At 48.3% G+C, this 17,240-nt stretch overlaps 1 long non-coding RNA gene across 1 annotated transcript; it reads left to right on the top strand.

Annotated features, from left to right (window-relative positions):
* The first annotated feature begins 7,293 nt into the window (after positions 1 to 7,293).
* Positions 7,294 to 9,994, top strand: LOC129137759 (uncharacterized). Its single transcript, XR_008540535.2, has 2 exons — positions 7,294 to 9,699; positions 9,786 to 9,994. It is a non-coding gene; the product is annotated as an uncharacterized LOC129137759 (long non-coding RNA).
* The last annotated feature ends 7,246 nt before the right edge of the window (positions 9,995 to 17,240 follow it).

Genomic DNA, 17,240 nt, shown 5'->3' with positions numbered 1-17,240 from the left:
ACATAAGATGAACTGAAGGCTAAGCACTGCTGACCTTGGGGGGAGAAAAAGTTGTTTCGTTTTACTTTCACATTATTCTACGTGGAAAATCCCCAGTTCTTGTAAGCTTTGTAGGATTTAACTAGCTGATTTTACCATCAGACTTAGTTGAAATTTTGTTCTGAAAACAATGAACCTCCCTGGGTGCTGGTGGCTCACACCTGTAATTCCAGCACTTTGGGAGGCCGAGGCGGGTGGATCACCTGAGGTCAGGGGTTCGAGACCAGCCTGGCCAACATGGTGAAACCCCGTCTCTACTAAAAATACAAAAATTAGCTAGGCGTGGTGGCACAGGCCTGTAGTCCCAGCTACTCAGGAAGCTGAGGCAGGAGAATCGCTTGAGCCTGGGAGGCGGAGGCTGCAGCGAGCCGAGATCGCCACTGCACTCCAGCCTGAGCGACAGAGCAAGACTCAATCTTGAAAGAAATAAAGAAAAAATGAACCTCACAGCACCCACAGCTTGGCTCTATTAATGAAATTACAGATCAAGGCTAATTTTCTGCAGGCAATCCTTGCATTTGTAGCAGGTTATAGTCTGGGGGAAGATGCCATACATCGATATAAAGGGAATATATTCTAGATGAAGAGCCGGACGCCCAACTTAATGGAAATAAGAAGCGTTAATCCAATACGGGAATACCGGATATTATTCCTTTCTGTAGTGCGTGAGACAGAAGAGTGTTCCAGCTCCCTGCACGGCATCCACACCATTCAGGACCCAGCATCAACCTTTTTCTTTCTTTTTTGAGACGGAGTCTCGCTCTGTCACTAGGCTGGAGTGCAGTGGCTCGGTCTTGGCTCACTGCAATCTCCGCCTCCCGGGTTCAGGCGATTCTCTCACCCCAGCCTCCCCACTAGCTGGGATTACAGGCACGCGCCACCATGCCTGGCTAATTTTTGTATTTTTAGTAAAGACAGAGTTTCGCCATGTTGGCCAGGCTGGTCTCGAACTCCTGACCTTGTGATCCGCCCACCTCGGCCTCCCACAGTGCTGAGATGACGTGTGAGCCACCGTGCCCAGCTGCATCAGCCTTTTTCTAACCGGCCTTCCCTTCCAGCTTCCTCCACTCTAGCTAAACTCGATGGCTTCTTTGCCCCACACCTCTTCTCTCTGGTTCTGTTTGCCACACGGCAAATCCTCATCCTTCAAGACCCAGTTCAGGGGAGGATATCCCAATTGCTATGCATCCTGGGCTAGAAGCAGTTCTTTCTCTGAGTACTTGTCCCATGTTATTGCTTTTTCAGGGCACTTAAATCACTCTACATTACTATTATTATTATTATTACTATTATTTATTGAGATAGGGTCTCACTCTGCCACCCAGGCTGGAGTGCAGTGACACAATCATAGCTCACTTTCGCTTTGACCTCCCAGGCTTAAGTGATCCTCCCACCTCAGCCTCTCAAGTAGCTGGGACCACAGTTACGCACCACCACATCTGGCTAATTTTTTTTTTTTTTTTTTTTTTTTGGTAGAGATGAGGTCTCACTATATTACCCAGGCTGGTCTCTAACTCCTGAGCTCAAACAATCTGCCCACCTCAGCCTCCCGAAGTGCTGGGATTGTAGGCATGACCCACCTCGCCTGACCTCTGTACCTTATCTTGAAGCTATTATTGTTCATAGATTCTTAGCTCCTCCACTCCACTGTGCTGTGAACTCGACATTGTTACACAGATGCTCCTGTTAAGCTCTTTGAGTGCCCATCGGACTCAATCTAATTCAAATCTCAATCAAATTGTGATGAGAATCTGACTGTGGAGGAGTGGAGAGAATGCCACCCTGCCAGTATGGAGACAGGCTCTCCAGTTTTATAGCATATGAATTATATCTCAATAAGGCTGTTCAAAGAATTTGAGACTTCAGTCACTCCACAAAGTTAGCAAAGAGACTAAAAGTAAATATAGCAAAATGTTAGCTTTTCTGAGTGATGGGAATCACAAAGTATTTTGTCCTCTTTACACTTTTCTCTTTTCCAAATTTTCTACGAAGAGGATTGGTCGCTTTTATATGAAGAAAAAACTTAATAAACATTTAGAGGCAGAAGATCAGCCCTGCATTTGCCCTGCACAGAGTACACCTCCCCTTGCTTGCTTTACAAGAGTTCACCTACTGCATTGATCTTGGTCATCACATGTGTAACTATTTGTCTTCCAGTCTGACTTCTAGATTAGACTGTAAGCTTCTGGAAGTCAGAGATCACTGTATTTGTCTCATTTGCCTCTGAATCCTCAGTCTAGTAGCTTGATGGGTATATATAAGTGCTCAAAAAATGTTTGTAGAATTTAACTGAATTTGTTAAATGTCTACTACGTCACCCATGTGCTGGACACTTTGGGTGATAAGAAAATGATCCACTTATGGAGTTGAATTTAAGATGTTTCCAGTCCAGCAGGGGAGAAAATAGAGGTGCATAAATACTTAAGCCAAGATACCATTAGAGGGGATTAGATAAAATGCTCCAACCCTTCAGAGAAAGGCAATTCCTTCCATCTAGGTGGAATCAGGGACACTTTTTTCTTTTTCTTTCTTTTTTTTTTTTGAGATGGAGTTTCACTCTGTCACCCAGGCTGGAGTGCAGTGGTGCAATCTTGGCTCACTGCAACCTCCGCCTCCGGGGTTCAAACAATTCTCCTGCCTCAGCCTCCCGAGTAGCTGGGATTACAGGCACCCACCACCACACCCAGCTAATTTTTTGTATTTTTAGTAGAGACAGGGTTTCACCATGTTGGCCAGGCTGGTCTTGAACTCCTGACCTTAGGAGATCCGCCCACCTCAGCCCCACAAAGTGTTAGGATTATAAGCATGAGCCACTGTGCCCAGCCTTTTTTTTTTTCTTCTTTTTTTTGAGGCACAGTCTCGTTCTGTCACCCAGGGTGGATTGCAGAAGCAGGATCACAATTTGCTGCAGTCTTGACCTCCTGGGCTCAAGTGATGTTCCTGCCTCAGCCTCCCAAGTAGCCAGGACCACAGGTGCATGCCACTGTGCCCAATTATTATTATTATTATTATTTGTAGAGTCAGGGTCTCACTGTGTTGCCCAGCCTGGCAGGGATACTTTTGTGGAAGAGAAGGTGTTTGGGCTGGGGCTTTAAAGATGTCTTAAATTTACCTAGACCTAACACGCAGGAAAGGCTGCATGCCAGATGGTGGAACATTGTGTCAGTAAGAAAGCCGGGAGTTCTTTGATTATCTAGCTTTGATCGAGCACCTTTCACTGAATAGCCTTCTGTAAGGTGATGAGGGTAAGGAGGAGAAACAGTTCCCTGATCCCCACCCCCAAAAGTTCACTGTTTAGTAAGGGAAACAAAAATATGAAAGACTATGATAAAAGATGAGTCAGACACAGGTATGGAAGGGAGTCCTAGACAGAGGGTACCGCATGTGCGAAGGCACTGAGGTGTGTGGGGCTTACAAGTTGGGTAGCAGCAAGAACCCTAACCAGTTGGAAGATAGAAAGGTGGTGGATGAGTAGCAAGAGGTAAAGCTGAGGAAATGAGCAGCGAACATGTCACGGAGGTCCTCACGTGCCAGATCAACACCGTTGGCTTTTATCCCATGGGCATGAAAAACCAGTAAGCATTATAAGAAGTGGAATGGGGCCGAGTGCAATGGCTCACGCCTGTCATCCCAGCACTTTGGGAGGCCAAGGCAGGCAGATCACTTGAGGTCAGCAGTTCGAGACCAGCCTGGCCAACACAGTGAAACCCCATCTCTACTAAAAATACAAAAATTAGCCAGGCATGGTGGCGCATGCCTGTAATCCCAGCTACTTGGGAGGCTGGGGTGAGAGAATCACTTGAACCTGAGAGGTAGAGGTTGCAGTGAGCTGAAATCACGCCACTGCACTCCAGCCTGGGCGCCAGAGCAAGACTCTTGTCAAAAAAAAAAAAAAAAAAATTAGCCGGGCATGGCACACTCCTGTAATCCCAGCAACTAAGGAGGCTGAGGCAGGAGAATCGTTTGAACCTGGGAGGTGGTTGCAATGAGCTGAGTTCACACCACGACACTCCAGACTGGGTGACAGAGTAAGACTCCATCTCAAAAAAAAAAAAAAAAGAAAAAGAAAAACAAGAGGCAGAACGACATGACCTCAGCGGTATTACAGTAATCCCAGTGAGGGTGACAACTGGCCGGAGGCAAGAACTGAAGTGAGGGCTGCTGAGGTACAGGAAAAGCAAGATACCTGAGCTTATACATTAGCAATGGAATTAGAAGGAGGTGAATGAAAAGGATACTTCAGGCAGAAAACTGGACGGAGCACTTGGAAGCAGCAGGTGGAGGGAAGAGGGTGAAACCCAGCAGGCTGCCCAGGTTTCTGGTGGAGCAACTGGATGGAGCCATTCCTGAAATAGGACGTCTGGGGGAGAAACAGACTTGGGTGGGCCAGGTAGGCTCTGAGGGACATGCTGAGTCTGAGGTCCCTTTGGGGTATCTAACTGCAGCTGGATCTACAGGTCTCAAGCTCAGTGGAGAGGTCTGATTGATAAAAGCACAGAATGTAAGCTACACGCACAGTGGCTGAAGCTGTGGGTTGTAGGGAGATGGTTCTAGGGCAGTGGTCCCCAACCTTTTTGGCACCAGGGACCGGTTTTGTGGAAGACAATTTTTCCACGGACCAAGTGGGGATAGTGGGTTTGGGATGATTAAAGCATGTTACATTTATTGTGCACTTTATTTCTATTATTATTGCATTGTAATATATAATGAAATAATTATACAACTCACCAGAATCAGTAGAATCAGTGGGAGCAGTGAGTTTGTTTTCCTGCGACTAGATAGTCCCATCTGGGGTTGATGGGAGACAGTGACGGATCATCGAGCATTAGATTCTAATATGGAGTGCTCAATCTTGATTCCTCAAATGCACAGTTCACAATAGGGTTTGCGCTCCTATGAAAATCTAATGCCACCGCTGATCTGACAGGAGGCGGAGCTCACGGTAATGCGAGCAATGGGGAGCGCCTGTAAATTCAGAGGAAGCTTCCCTCATTCACCCACTGCTCACCTCCTGCTGTGTGGCCCAGTTCCTAACAAACCATGGACCAATACTGGTCTGTGGCCCAGAGGTTGGGGACCCCTGTCCTAGGGGACTGACTTCCTAGAGTCAGGAGAGAAGTGGGCTAGCAGGAAACCTTGGCTTCAAGAGGAGGACAGAGAACTGTCCAAGTAGGAGCATCAGAGAGGCGGGTGCTCTCGGAGGGAGGGGTATCAAGGAAGCCAAGGAGGAAATCGAGGAAGAGAGAGAGACAGAGACAGAGAAATAAAGCAAGTGGTAAGATATTAATTGTCCATTATTCTATTCTTAGGTGTTCCTGATTCTCTTCTTCCAAATTTTGTGTACGTTTGAAACTTCTCATCATAAAAAGTCAGAAAGAATAAGGAGATCATGCCCTCATTGGGGAAATGTTGTAAACATAATCAGTTTCAAAGCCTGGGCTTGAGTAGGGTCCACACCAGAAGGCAAGAAGGACTGAGTTATGCTGGATCCATGACATCAAGATCTTTCATCTCAGCCAGAAGCCCCTCGTGGCCTCATTATAATGAAGCCCTGCGGGGCAGCGCTTTCTTGCCAGCCTTACTGTGCTCCATTTCTTTAATGGCCTTTTTGCTCAACAATACAAGAGATCCAAACTGCTATTCCAGCATAAGACATAACTCACTACATTTTCTCACTCAAGCTTTCAACTCTAACTAATGGATTTTCTTTTCTTTTTTTCTTTTTTTTGAGATGGAGTTTCACTCTTGTTGCCCAGGCTGCAGTGCAGTGGCATGATCTCAGCTCACTGCAACCTCTGCCTCTTGAGTTCAAGTGATTCTCCTGCCTTGGCCTCCCAAGTAGCTGGGATTACAGGTGCCCACCACCATGCCCAGCTAAATTTTTGTTTGTTTTGAGATGGAGTCTCGCTCTGTCACCCAGGCTGGAGTGCAGTGGCGCAATCTCAGCTCACTGCAGCTTCCGCCTCCCGGGTTCAAGCGGTTCTCCTGCCTTGGCCTCCTGAGTAGCTGGGATTACAGGCGTGTGCCACCACGCCCAGCTAATTTTTGTATTTTTAGTAGAGATGAAGTTTCATTATGTTGGCCAGACTGGACCATGTTGGCCAGGCTGGTAATTCCTCTATTTTTAGTAGAGACGGGGTTTTGCCGTGTTGGCCAGGCTGGTAATTTCTCTATTTTTAGTAGAGATGGGGTTTTGCCATGTTGGCCAGGCTGGTCTCGAACTCCTGACCTCAGGTGATCCACCAGCCTCAGCCACCCGAAGTGCTGGGATTACAGGCATGAGCCACCGTGCCCGCTAATGGATTTTCTAGAGAATTGCTGTGCTACTTTTTTCTTTTATTTTGTAAGATTCTTTAAGGAATGAGAGTAGGGTGCTTCTGTGATCAGTAAGCAAGAACATGGGCTTTAACATAAGAGGGACTTGGATTCAAATCCAGGCTTCTGTGTTTCCTGAGCTGTGTGGCCTTAGGCAAATGCCAGCCCCTCTGCGTGTCACTTCCCTTACCTATAACACCTATGCGGCAGGTTCAGTTTGTTGTTAAACATCAAATGCAGAAAGTGCTACAGTGCCAGGCATGGGATAGGAATTGGGGGTAGCTTTTTCTTCTTTTTCCTAGAGACAGGGTCTCACTCTGTTGCCCAGGCTGGTGTACACTGGTGCAGTCATAGCTCACTGCAGCCTCCTGGGCTCAAATAATCTTCCAGTCTCAGCCTCCCGAGGAGTTAGGACTACAGGTGGGTGTGACAACATCTGGTTAATTTTTTAAAATTTTCTTAGAGTGGGGGTCTTCCTATGTTGCCCAGGCTGAGGGGCAGCTATTTTTATTTTTATCTACTTTTTCACTCCCTTTGCTTTGCCTTCCTTCTTTCCTCTTTCTCTATCATCCTCTTCGTTTCATTTGGGTTTTGCCTTGGCAATTTTCTCCCAAAGAAACTGGAAACCAGGCTGGGCGTGGTGACTCACGCCTGACACTTTGGGAGGCCGAGGCGGGTGGATCAACTGAAGTTGGGAGTTCAAGACCAGCTTGGCTAATATGGTGAAACCCCGTTTCTACTAAAAAAAAAAATACAAAAATTAGCCGGGCATGCTGGTTTGCACCTGTAATCCCGGCTACTCAGGAGGCTGAGGCAGGAGAATCGCTTGAACTCGGGAGGCGGAGGTTGCAGTGAGCCATGATGGAGCCACTGCACTCCAGCCTGGGTGAAGGGAGACACTCTGTCTCAAAAAAATAATAATAAAATAAAATAAACTGGAAACAAATGTGTGAAATTGTTGGGCTGTAGCATCACCTTTGCCACCCTGCAGTGATAGTGGAGCTAAAAGTCCCCTGAGAGAGGAGTCGTGTTGATGGTGGTTGAAGTAGGAGGGTGGAAATGGAGAAGTTCAGCCTTATATTAATAGGATCTGTAAGTAAAATTCACAAGCACCCCAACTGTGTGGTTGGCTGAGCATCACAGGTGTAAATTATTATTAACTCCATGCCCAACAGAATTCAGCTCTCCTCTATTTTTACTATAGGAAAACACACAATAGCTGTGTATTTTAATTTTTTTTCTTCTTCCGTCTGTGACTCGAGCCAAAGAGCAATAGCTATTTTTTAAAGTTCGCATTGTGTTCAGGCATATAGTAAACATCCCTCAGTGGTGAGTGTTTTAACATTCTTTACTTTTCTCTTTTTTTGGGGTGGGGGGACAGAGTCTCACTCTGTTGCCCAGTCTGGAGTGCAGTGGTGTGATCTCGGCTCACTGCAACCTCCGCCTCCCAGGTCCAAGCTTCAGCCTCCCGAGTAGCTGGGATTACAGGTGCCCACCACCATGCCCAGCTCATTTTTGTATTTTTTTAGGAGAGATGAAATTTCGCCATGCTGGCCAGGCAGGTCTTGAACTCCTGGCCTCAAGTGATCCGCCCACCTTGGCCTCCCAAAGTGCTGGGATTACAGCATGAGCCACTGTGCCCGGCCTTAACGTTCATTTTTCAACATGTAAATTCAGGCAAGATTAATAGAAAGAAAATGGGGTCCCAGATTGCCTCACCCCAAGCCCATCTTCTTTGGGCTTTTGGAGTATGAAAAGGGGGACGTGCTGTGGTCTCCGCCTGAAGCTGGCTCGCCCGGGAGCCCTCCTGGACCCGTAAGGAGGAGAACAAACCCTGGCAAATCCGACTGGCCCGAAGTGGATTTGCTAGAGTGACAGGCAGCAAAATTAATTCAGTAAGGCATTCTTAAGTGTATCACTTCACAAAGGAGTCAAAACTGCAGGAATCTGAACGCAAAGATGCCAAGCAAAAGGACTGGGAGAAGACCTGCCTACTGTGTACATTTGACTCTGTTTTGTGCCTTAAGAGTTATGCGAGAGGCTGACTCTAAAGTCGTTAGAATGGAGAACCCAGGGAGGCTTCCTTCAAGATGAAGAGTGAGGAGGGAAAGCTGCCAGGATGCAAGGCTGCTCTGGCGACAGGGTCTTCCCTTCTGCCCCTTAACCCTTTGTCTCTTTCTCTGTTGTCCAGTCCTCTACAAATTGTCCAGCCCACTGCAGGGAGCCAGTCTGATGGATTCAATAGTTTGCCCCATTGGAGGGAGTCCTCATGGGCCACCTGTCAGCCAGTGGACCTATTCTGGTCAAGTGTCCTCCCCTGATCTCCAGTGACCTAGGTGGCGCCCAGTCTGGCTTGCCTGGCCACCTCCCACCTCTGGTGGAGGGCAGGCATCATGCATGTATTTGGAAAATACATTTGATTTTAGAGTTTAATTCTGGACAGTGGTCTTGGGACTGTCTTCAGTAGCAAGGATCATGTGACCAAGTCCCCATTTCTTTTCACATTTCAGCTGCCTAATTTACTCCTAAAATGTACTCTGTGTGCTGGGTGGGGAAATTCTGAACTGGCTTCTGATTCTGGCTCTCACATCAGGGGACCACCCTTAAGACTCGGAGCAAGCCGCCACTTCTTAGGGTCCCAGTTTGCTGCCCTGTGGCACAGCAGGGTTAGGAGGGAGGAGCACAAACTAACCTGCCATCACCCCGTGGCTGAGTTGGGATTTTGAACTGCTGCTGTTATACATAATAACTTTTATGGCTTCGGGCACCGAGAGAGGGAGGCCCTAATTCCTTTACCAGAACTCAAACCCTTGTGTACATAACATTTTTAGGAATCTATGTTCATAGCTGGGGACAGAGTGGCAGAATGGTGAAGTGTTCCCACTGGTGTCACACCCGTCTCAGCGAGAATCAGCCTTTGTCACAGACCTGCTCCGTAACCTCGGGAAGATGATCTGACTTCTGGACACCTGGTTTTCCTCCTCTGGGAAGTGGGGATACTAATAGGTCCTCCCCGCCCGGCTTATTGGAGGAGTAAGAGGCAGCACATGCAAAGCAGTTAACCAGGAGCCCGGGTAGGGACCTGGCTGTGAGTTCAGAGCCTGGGATTTGTGGGATGGCCAGTGTATGCACTTCCAGTGACTGCTGGCATTACCACAATCCTTGGTAGCTTAACACAACAGAAATCTACTCTCTCACAGTTCTAGAGGCCAGAAGTCTAAACTCCATACTGCTCAGCTGTGCACTGGCTGCGGGCTCCAGGGGAGAATCTGTTCCTGGTCTCTTCCAGCTTCTGGTGGCCAGCCGCATTCCTTGGCTCGTGGCTGCATCGCTCCAGTCTTCAAGGTCAGCATCTTCAAATCTCTCTCTGCTCCATCTTCACACGGCCTTCTCCTCGGTGTGTCTAATGTCCCTCTGCCTCCCTCTTACAGAGATACCTGCATTGGACAGATGCAGTGGCTCACACCTGTAATCCCAGTGCTTTGGGAGGCTGAGGCGGGAGGATCACTTGGGGCCAGGAATTGAAGATTATGCTGGGCAACATAGTAAGACCCCGTCTCTACAAAATAAAAAGAAAAGAACTGTATTTAGGGCCCACCCATGTAATCCAGGATAATCTCCTTCCATGTCAAGACCCTTACTTAATCACATCTGCAAAGACCCTTGTATTCACAGGTTCTGGGGATCAGGGCGTGGATATATTTTGGGGAGGGAGACATTTGCAGCCTGTCACACCCAGCTGCAAGAGGCATGTTCAAGCCGGCTGTCCTTTTTGCCTCCACTGCCCGTTTGCTGTGGAGTTGGGCCCTCGTCTCCACCAAGCTCCCCTAGCCGCCCACGCATCATCTTTCCTGCCCGAGCTCAGCTCCCCATCCTGAGACTTCCTATTTCTGCCCACAGCCACATCATTTTCTCCACCATCTTCCCCAGAACTATCTTTGACCCTTGGTGCTCCTTCCCTTTCCTGACGCCACCCCACCTACGCCTTACATCAGTCACCAAATCTCAGCATCACAGTCTGACCAAAAGGGAAACTTCTCATCTGACTCCTCTGATGCACAGAGATGGAGCTGAGCCCTAGAGATAGGGAGTGACTTGCTGGGGTCACATGGTGATTTCATGGCGAGACTGGACCATAGCCCAGGCCCCTGGGATCCACTCCTACCCTGACTGCCCATCGGCAAAATGCTTCCTGAGGACGAGGCTGTCTCCATCCTTCTGTCCCTTCCTCAGCCCTGCCCTTGCCTCCCCTCCTCGGGAGGCTGCGGAAGCCTCATGGGCCTTCTCCAGCCAGCCACTCTGGCCACTCCAGCATTCCTTTCACTGCTTTCATTTGGGTCACCCCTGTGGAGATAGCTTCAGTGTTTCCCAGTGACCTAGAAGCAAAGTCCATCTGTTGGCAAGCATTTATTGAGCATCTATTTTTATGTGCTAGGGGCTGGGGAGCCCAAGATGAACCAGGCATAGGCCCAGCCTTCAATCAGCCTGGCCCATATGCTGCCTTGGCCTGGCATTCACATTTCCACCTGCTCCTCCTGCCCGCTACAGCAACCCACCACTGCCCCAAGCAGCCTACATCCACAGCGGGACGCCTGCACTGCTGCTTCCGCGTGTGCTGGCCTGCTGGCCCTGTGTGTGTAGTATCCTGGCCCCTCCTGGCCCCGTCAGAGCTTGTGCTGTCTTCAATGCCCAGCGTCTGTCCCTGCCCTGTACTCCATCCAGTGCCCTGAAGTCAGCCCCTCCGCATGTGTGCCCTTCTGCAGCCCTCTGGCCTCCGTGGCCGGGTGGCGAGTCCTGCTTCTGTCCTGGGTTAAATGAAGGCTTGGCAGCTCCCTTGCCGCCTCATGGGGTGTTTTTTGGCCTCTATCCCTCTCCCCCTCCACTCCACCCTCCCTTTTTGCTACCGCCTGTCTCTTTTGGTTTTTGCTATTGCCTGGAAGGTAGGGGACATCACGGTGCTCTGCACAGTAGAGGTAGCCCTGATTCCGTGGCACTGACACCCCCACCTCAAACGCAGCCCCCAGTGATGTTTCGTCTCTGGGGAAGCATAGCCGTGGCTGAACAGACACAGGCGAGCCCCTCAGCCCAGGTGCCTGTCCCCACACCCACCCAGGATCCAGAAACCTGGGGCCCTCACAGGGAGTTCCTGCTCAGTCCCCAACAGGAAGTGTTCCTGCCTGTGTTAGAACTGGGCATGTCCTTGCTTTCGACCCTGAGAAACTTGTCTGGCTGGAAGGCACAGATGCCTAACATTTTGAGGGACATTTTACTTTTCCTGAGAGTTTGAGATTTTATTACCTATGGCTACATAACAGACTACCCAAAAGCGAGGTACCTTAAAAACAACCAAAATGCTATTTGCCCACAAATCTGTGGGTCTGGAATTTAAACAGGGGATACTGGGTGCTGTTCCCTGTCTGGGGAACATCACCTTTACCTAGACATTGGTTGCTTTGCTTAAACATTCCTGATATTTTGCATACCCAAGAATGAGTTCCATGTTAACTTGCATCTTGCACACCCAAGAATGAGTTGAAGATGTGGCTTCATCACCCCCATGTCAGGGGTCCCGGCTGGTGTAGCTCGGGAGTCCGGAGGGTGGCTGGGTCAGCTTGAACATGTGCACATGTCTGGCTGAGCTTCTCATTCTCCTCCATATAGTCTCAGGGCCTCTCACTCTCCATGTGGCCTCTCCAACAGGAAGGTAAGGCTCGTTACCTGGTGGCTCAGGGTTCCCAGGACTACAAATGTGGAATCCACCAAGATTTCCTAAGGCGTAGCCCTAGAGCTTGTGCAGTCTTCAAAGCCCAGCATCTGTCCCTGTCCTGTTTTTTTGTTTTGTTTTGTTTTGTTTTTTGGGATGGAGTCTCACTCTTGTTGTCCAGGCTGGAGTGCAGTGGTGCGACCTCGGCTCACTGCAACCTCCACCTCCTGGGTTCAAGGGGTTCTCCTGCCTCAGCCTCCCGAGTAGCTGGGATTATGGGTGCCCACCACCATGCGTGGCTAATTTTTGTATTTTTAATAGAGATGTTGGCCAGGCTGGTCTCAAACTCCTGACTCCAGGTGATCCACCCGCCTCGGCCTCCCACAGTGCTGGGATTACAGGCGTGAGCCACTGTGCCCGGCCTCCTGCCCTGTTCTTCATCCAGCACCCTGAAGTGAGCCCCTCCACGTGTGCCCCTTGGCACAGCTGGCACAGTATCACCTCTGTCACATTCTATTGTTTCAGGCAGCCCAGATTCAGTTGAGTGATCTATAGAGGGCATGAATACTAAGAGGTGCATTTCACTGGGGGCTACCACTGTAACAGATGACTACACATGTCCTATCTTTCCAGGTGGAGTCTAACTCTTCAAGGGATGCAGGGATGTGTTCTATCCCACAGCCCCTTTCGGAATGGCTCACACCTAGGAGTTGCTTGATCTACATTCATTTTATTGAGAAGGGAACAGGGAGATCACAGATGCCATGGGGCCATCTTGGAGGGCCTGTCATGCTGCTTACCCCTTCCTCACCAAGCACTTCCTCTGGCATTGGCTGGAGGGAAAGGTAGCCATTTGGGCTATGTTTGACAGATGAGAAAGCTGAGTCTCAATGAAGTTTTTAGTTTATACACTTGCCAAGGACCAAATGATAAATTGGCAGATTGAGGTTGAAAGCCTAGTATGCTCATTTTTTGTTGAAAACTAGGGAAATAAATTTACTTTTCAGAAATTGATTTTCAGGTAAATTTCTCTGAATGCATCTAATCTGTAGAGCAACATATATATGTATTTTTTTACATTTTTGTTTTATTATTTTTTAATTTTAATTTTTTTTTTGAGACTGGGTCTCACTTTGTCGTCCAGGCTGGAGTGCAGTGGTGTGACCATGGCTCACTGCAGCCTGGATCTCCTGGCTCCTGGGCTCAAGTGATCCTCCCACCTCAGCCTCCCGCCCTGAGGAATGTGCCACTATGCTTGGCTAATTTTCTTGTATTTTTTTTAGTAGAGCGGGGTTTCTCCCATGTTGTCCAGGTTGGTCTCAAATTCCTGGGCTCACGTGATCCAGCTGCCTCAGCCTCCCAAAGTGCTGGGATAACAGGCATGAGCCATCGTGCCTGAGGGCTTGTGTTTGACCAGACATCACTATCCATGAGTCATCCAGCACTGTGCCTTGCATGGGGACATATTTGCTATTTGTGTGGTTTGTGTCTTTTTGGCATACAGAATTACCTTTCTTTCCTTCTTGAAACTGTGGATAGGTTATATGAGCAATCATGAGGTCACCACCACCTCCACCAATTTGGAAATAGGGAACTAGGATTTCCCTTGGAGAGTGGGTGGCCAGGTTTTACAAATAAAAATACAGGGTGCTTAGTTAAACAGAATTTCAAATGAACAACAAATCACTTTTAATGTAAATATATCCATGAAATTTATGGGACATGCTTATACTAAAAAATTACTCATTGTTCATCTGAAATTCCGATGTGACTGAGAATCCTGTATTGTTTTGGCAATTACAAAACGGTAAAACTGTAAAACCAATGCATATGGATTAGAAGAAATATAAAGTTCTAATGTAAAGAAATGTAAAGTTACCTTAAGAGATCAGAATGGGTTCTTTAGCAAGATTTGGTTACAACTGAAGTTTGTAAAAAAAAAAAAAAAAAAAAAAAGGTATATTTATAAAAACACTTCTAACCTCTTGTAAGTTACCTTAAGAACGTGCCAATCAGAAAGGGGGTTAGGGCTGGACATCTGTCTCACATCTATAATCCCAGTGCTTTGAGAGGCCAAGGTTGGAGGATCACTTGAGCCCAGGAGTATGAGAGCAGCCTGGGCAACATAATGAGACCCCATCTCTACAAAAAAATAAAAATTATCTGGGTGTGGTGGCCTACGTCTGTAGTCTCAGCTACTCAGGAGGCTAAAGCAGGAGGATTGCTTGAGTTTGGGAGTTTGAGGCTACAATAAGCTGTGATCATGCCACTGCACTTGAGCCTGGGTGACAGAGCAAGACCCTATCTCAAAAAAAAAAAAAAAAAAAAAAAAAAGGTGAGGAGATTGATCAACAATACAAAATGAAGGGTCAAAGAGAAAAACTTTGGGCTGGGTGTGGTGGTTCATGCCTATAATCCCAGCACTTTGGGAGGCTGAGGTGGGTGGATTGCTTGAAGCCAGGAGTTTGAGACCAGCCTGGCCAACATGGAGAAACCCCATCTCTACTAAAAACACAAAAATTAGCTGGGTGTGGTGGCACATGCCTGTAATCCCAGCTACTCGGGAGGCTGAGGCACAAGAAATGTATTGAACCCAGGGAGCGGAGGTTGCAGTGAGCTGAGATCGCACCATTGCACTCCAGCCAGAGCAAGACTCTGTCTCAAAAAAAAGAGAGACAAACTTTGGTCATTCTCCTGAATGCCATCTGGAAGCATCAACTTCCAGGCTGAGATGGCTTGGATCTTATTGTGGAGATGCACTTGCCAAGTGTCTTAGTCAGCTTGGGCTGCTACCACAGAGTATCATAGGCTGGGTGGATTACACAACAAGCATTCATCACTCACAGCAGAGGCTAGGAAGTCCAAAGTCAAGTGCAAGTATAGTTGGGTTCTGGGGAGGGCTCTCTTCCTGGTCCTGAGATGACCAACTTCATGTTGTGTCCTCACACGCCTGGGAGAGAGAAAGAGGATGCACCAAACTTTGAGGGGTAGGGACCATTAGGGTCATCAACTAATTACCCATGTTTACCAAGAAAGCTTGTTATAAATTGGCTTCCCGGCCGGGTGTGGTGGCTCACGCCTGTAATCCCAGCACTTCGGGAGGCCAACGTGGGTGGATCACCTGAGGTCAGGAGTTCGAGACCACCCTGGCCAACATGGAGAAACCCCGTCTCTACTAAAAATACAAAAATTAACTGGGTGTGGTGATGGGCACTTATAATGCTAGCTACTTGGGAGGCTAAGGCAGGAGAAGCACTTGAACCCAGGAGGCGGAGGTTGCAGTGAGCCGAGACTGCACCACTGCACTCCAGCCTGGGTGGCAAGAGTGAAACTCTGTCTCAGAAAAAAACCAAAAAGGAATTGTCTTCCCGTGCCTCCCGGGAGTGAAGGTACTATCTATGAACCTATGTCCCCAGCCCTCTGAAGGTGACGATTCAATACAAAGCCATTGGGGTTTTCTACATCATTGTCTCTATGAGCTTGGATGATATGAGGCTGATCCATTCTTTGATTCTTTTTTTTTTTTTTTGAGACAGGGTCTTGCTCTGTTGCCCAGGCTGGAGCGCAGTGGCATGATCTTGGCTTACTGCAGCCTCGATCTCCTGGGCCAGGTGATCCTCCCACTTCAGCCTCCTGAGTAGCTGGGACCACAGGTGCACGCCACCACACCTGCTTAAGCTGATCCATTCTTGCTGTGCTGGATCACCCCCAGGTGACACTCAATGTCAGTTAGTTGTGTTTTATTCCAACAACTACACTTTGTTTTTCTGGATCGCTGCTACAGCAAATGGCAGATTCCATTTCTTCAGGATATAAATGCACAATAAGAACAAGTAGCGACCGGGCTCAGTGGCTCACACCTGTAATCCCAGCACTTTGGGAGGCCGAGGCAGGCAGATCACCTGAGGTCAGGAGTTTGAGACCAGCCTGACCACATGGAAAAACCCTGTCTCTACTAAAAATACAAAATTAACTGGGCATGGTGGTGCACTTTGGGAGGCTGAGGGGGGTGGATAACTGGAGTCCAGGAGCTCAAGACCAGACTGGGCAACATAGCAAGACTCCATCTCTAAAAAAAAAAAATTAAGATTAACCAGGGTGTGGTGGCATATGCCTGTAGTCCCAGCTACGTGGAGGCTGGGGTGAAAGGATTGCCTGAACCCAGGAGGTCAAGGCGGCAGTGAGCTGTGAGTGCACAGCCTGGGCAACAGAATGTGACCTTGTCTCTAAAAAACACAAAAACCAAAACAAAACAACTCACTGCATTATTTTGATAAAAACATATGTATCTTATGGGCCGGGTGCGGTGGCTCATGCCTGTAATCCCAGCACTTTGGGAGGCCGAGGTGGGAGGATTGCTTGAGCTCAGGAATTCAAGGCCAGCCTGGATAATATAGTGAGACATCTATACTACAATTCAAAACAAGAATAAAAAAATTAGCTGGGCATGGTGGCACACACCTATAGTCTTAGCTGCTCAGAGGGCTGAGGCGGAAGGAATGCTTGAGCCCAGGAGGTCAAGGATAAAGTGAGCCCTGATTGTGCCACTGCACTTCACAGAGTGAAGAGTGGGTGACAGAGTGAGACCCTGTTTCAAAAAAAAAAAAAAAAATAGCTAGGTAGATAGATGTATCTGCAAATGATTCTTAGGAGCAGCCCAGGCCTAGAGAGTTAAACCACCCATAGTGACTCACATCAACAGGCTCTTTTGTCAGAGGGCATTTCCATAATTAGAACTTGTGACCAACACATCCAGCCACGAGGATATATCACAAGTACTTGTCTCCAGCGCTGGTTTCTTAGCAAAAAAAGAACCTGTTAAATGTCAGGGCTTTGTGTTTTTGCCTTTGGGCTTTTGCCATGCCTGGTTATTGGGCACCTTCTGGTAATAAACAGTTAGTTGAAAGGAGCTGTTCCCATGTCTTATTTAATTCTCTCATTAAGCCTGTGGGCCAGAGGTTCTTATTATTCATACCCCTGGATAAACACACTGAGTCCCAGGGAGGTAACGTGCCTTGGCCGAGTGCCACCCAGGAGCTGGTGATGCCTCAGTTGAACCCAAGTCCACGGACCGTGGAGTTCGCGCCCTCTCAGTGGCACACGGGCCTGAGCCTCAGGAACACTGCAAAGTAGGTCGGCTTGCCCCTTACGGAGCCCCTATCCGGGACAGCCTCAATCCCTC

The sequence above is a fragment of the Pan troglodytes genome, chromosome 19, assembly GCF_028858775.2.
Source record: "Pan troglodytes isolate AG18354 chromosome 19, NHGRI_mPanTro3-v2.0_pri, whole genome shotgun sequence".
NCBI lineage: Eukaryota > Metazoa > Chordata > Mammalia > Primates > Hominidae > Pan > Pan troglodytes.
Note: the sequence above shows the minus strand (reverse complement) of the source record. Positions and strands in the feature narration are given on the sequence as shown.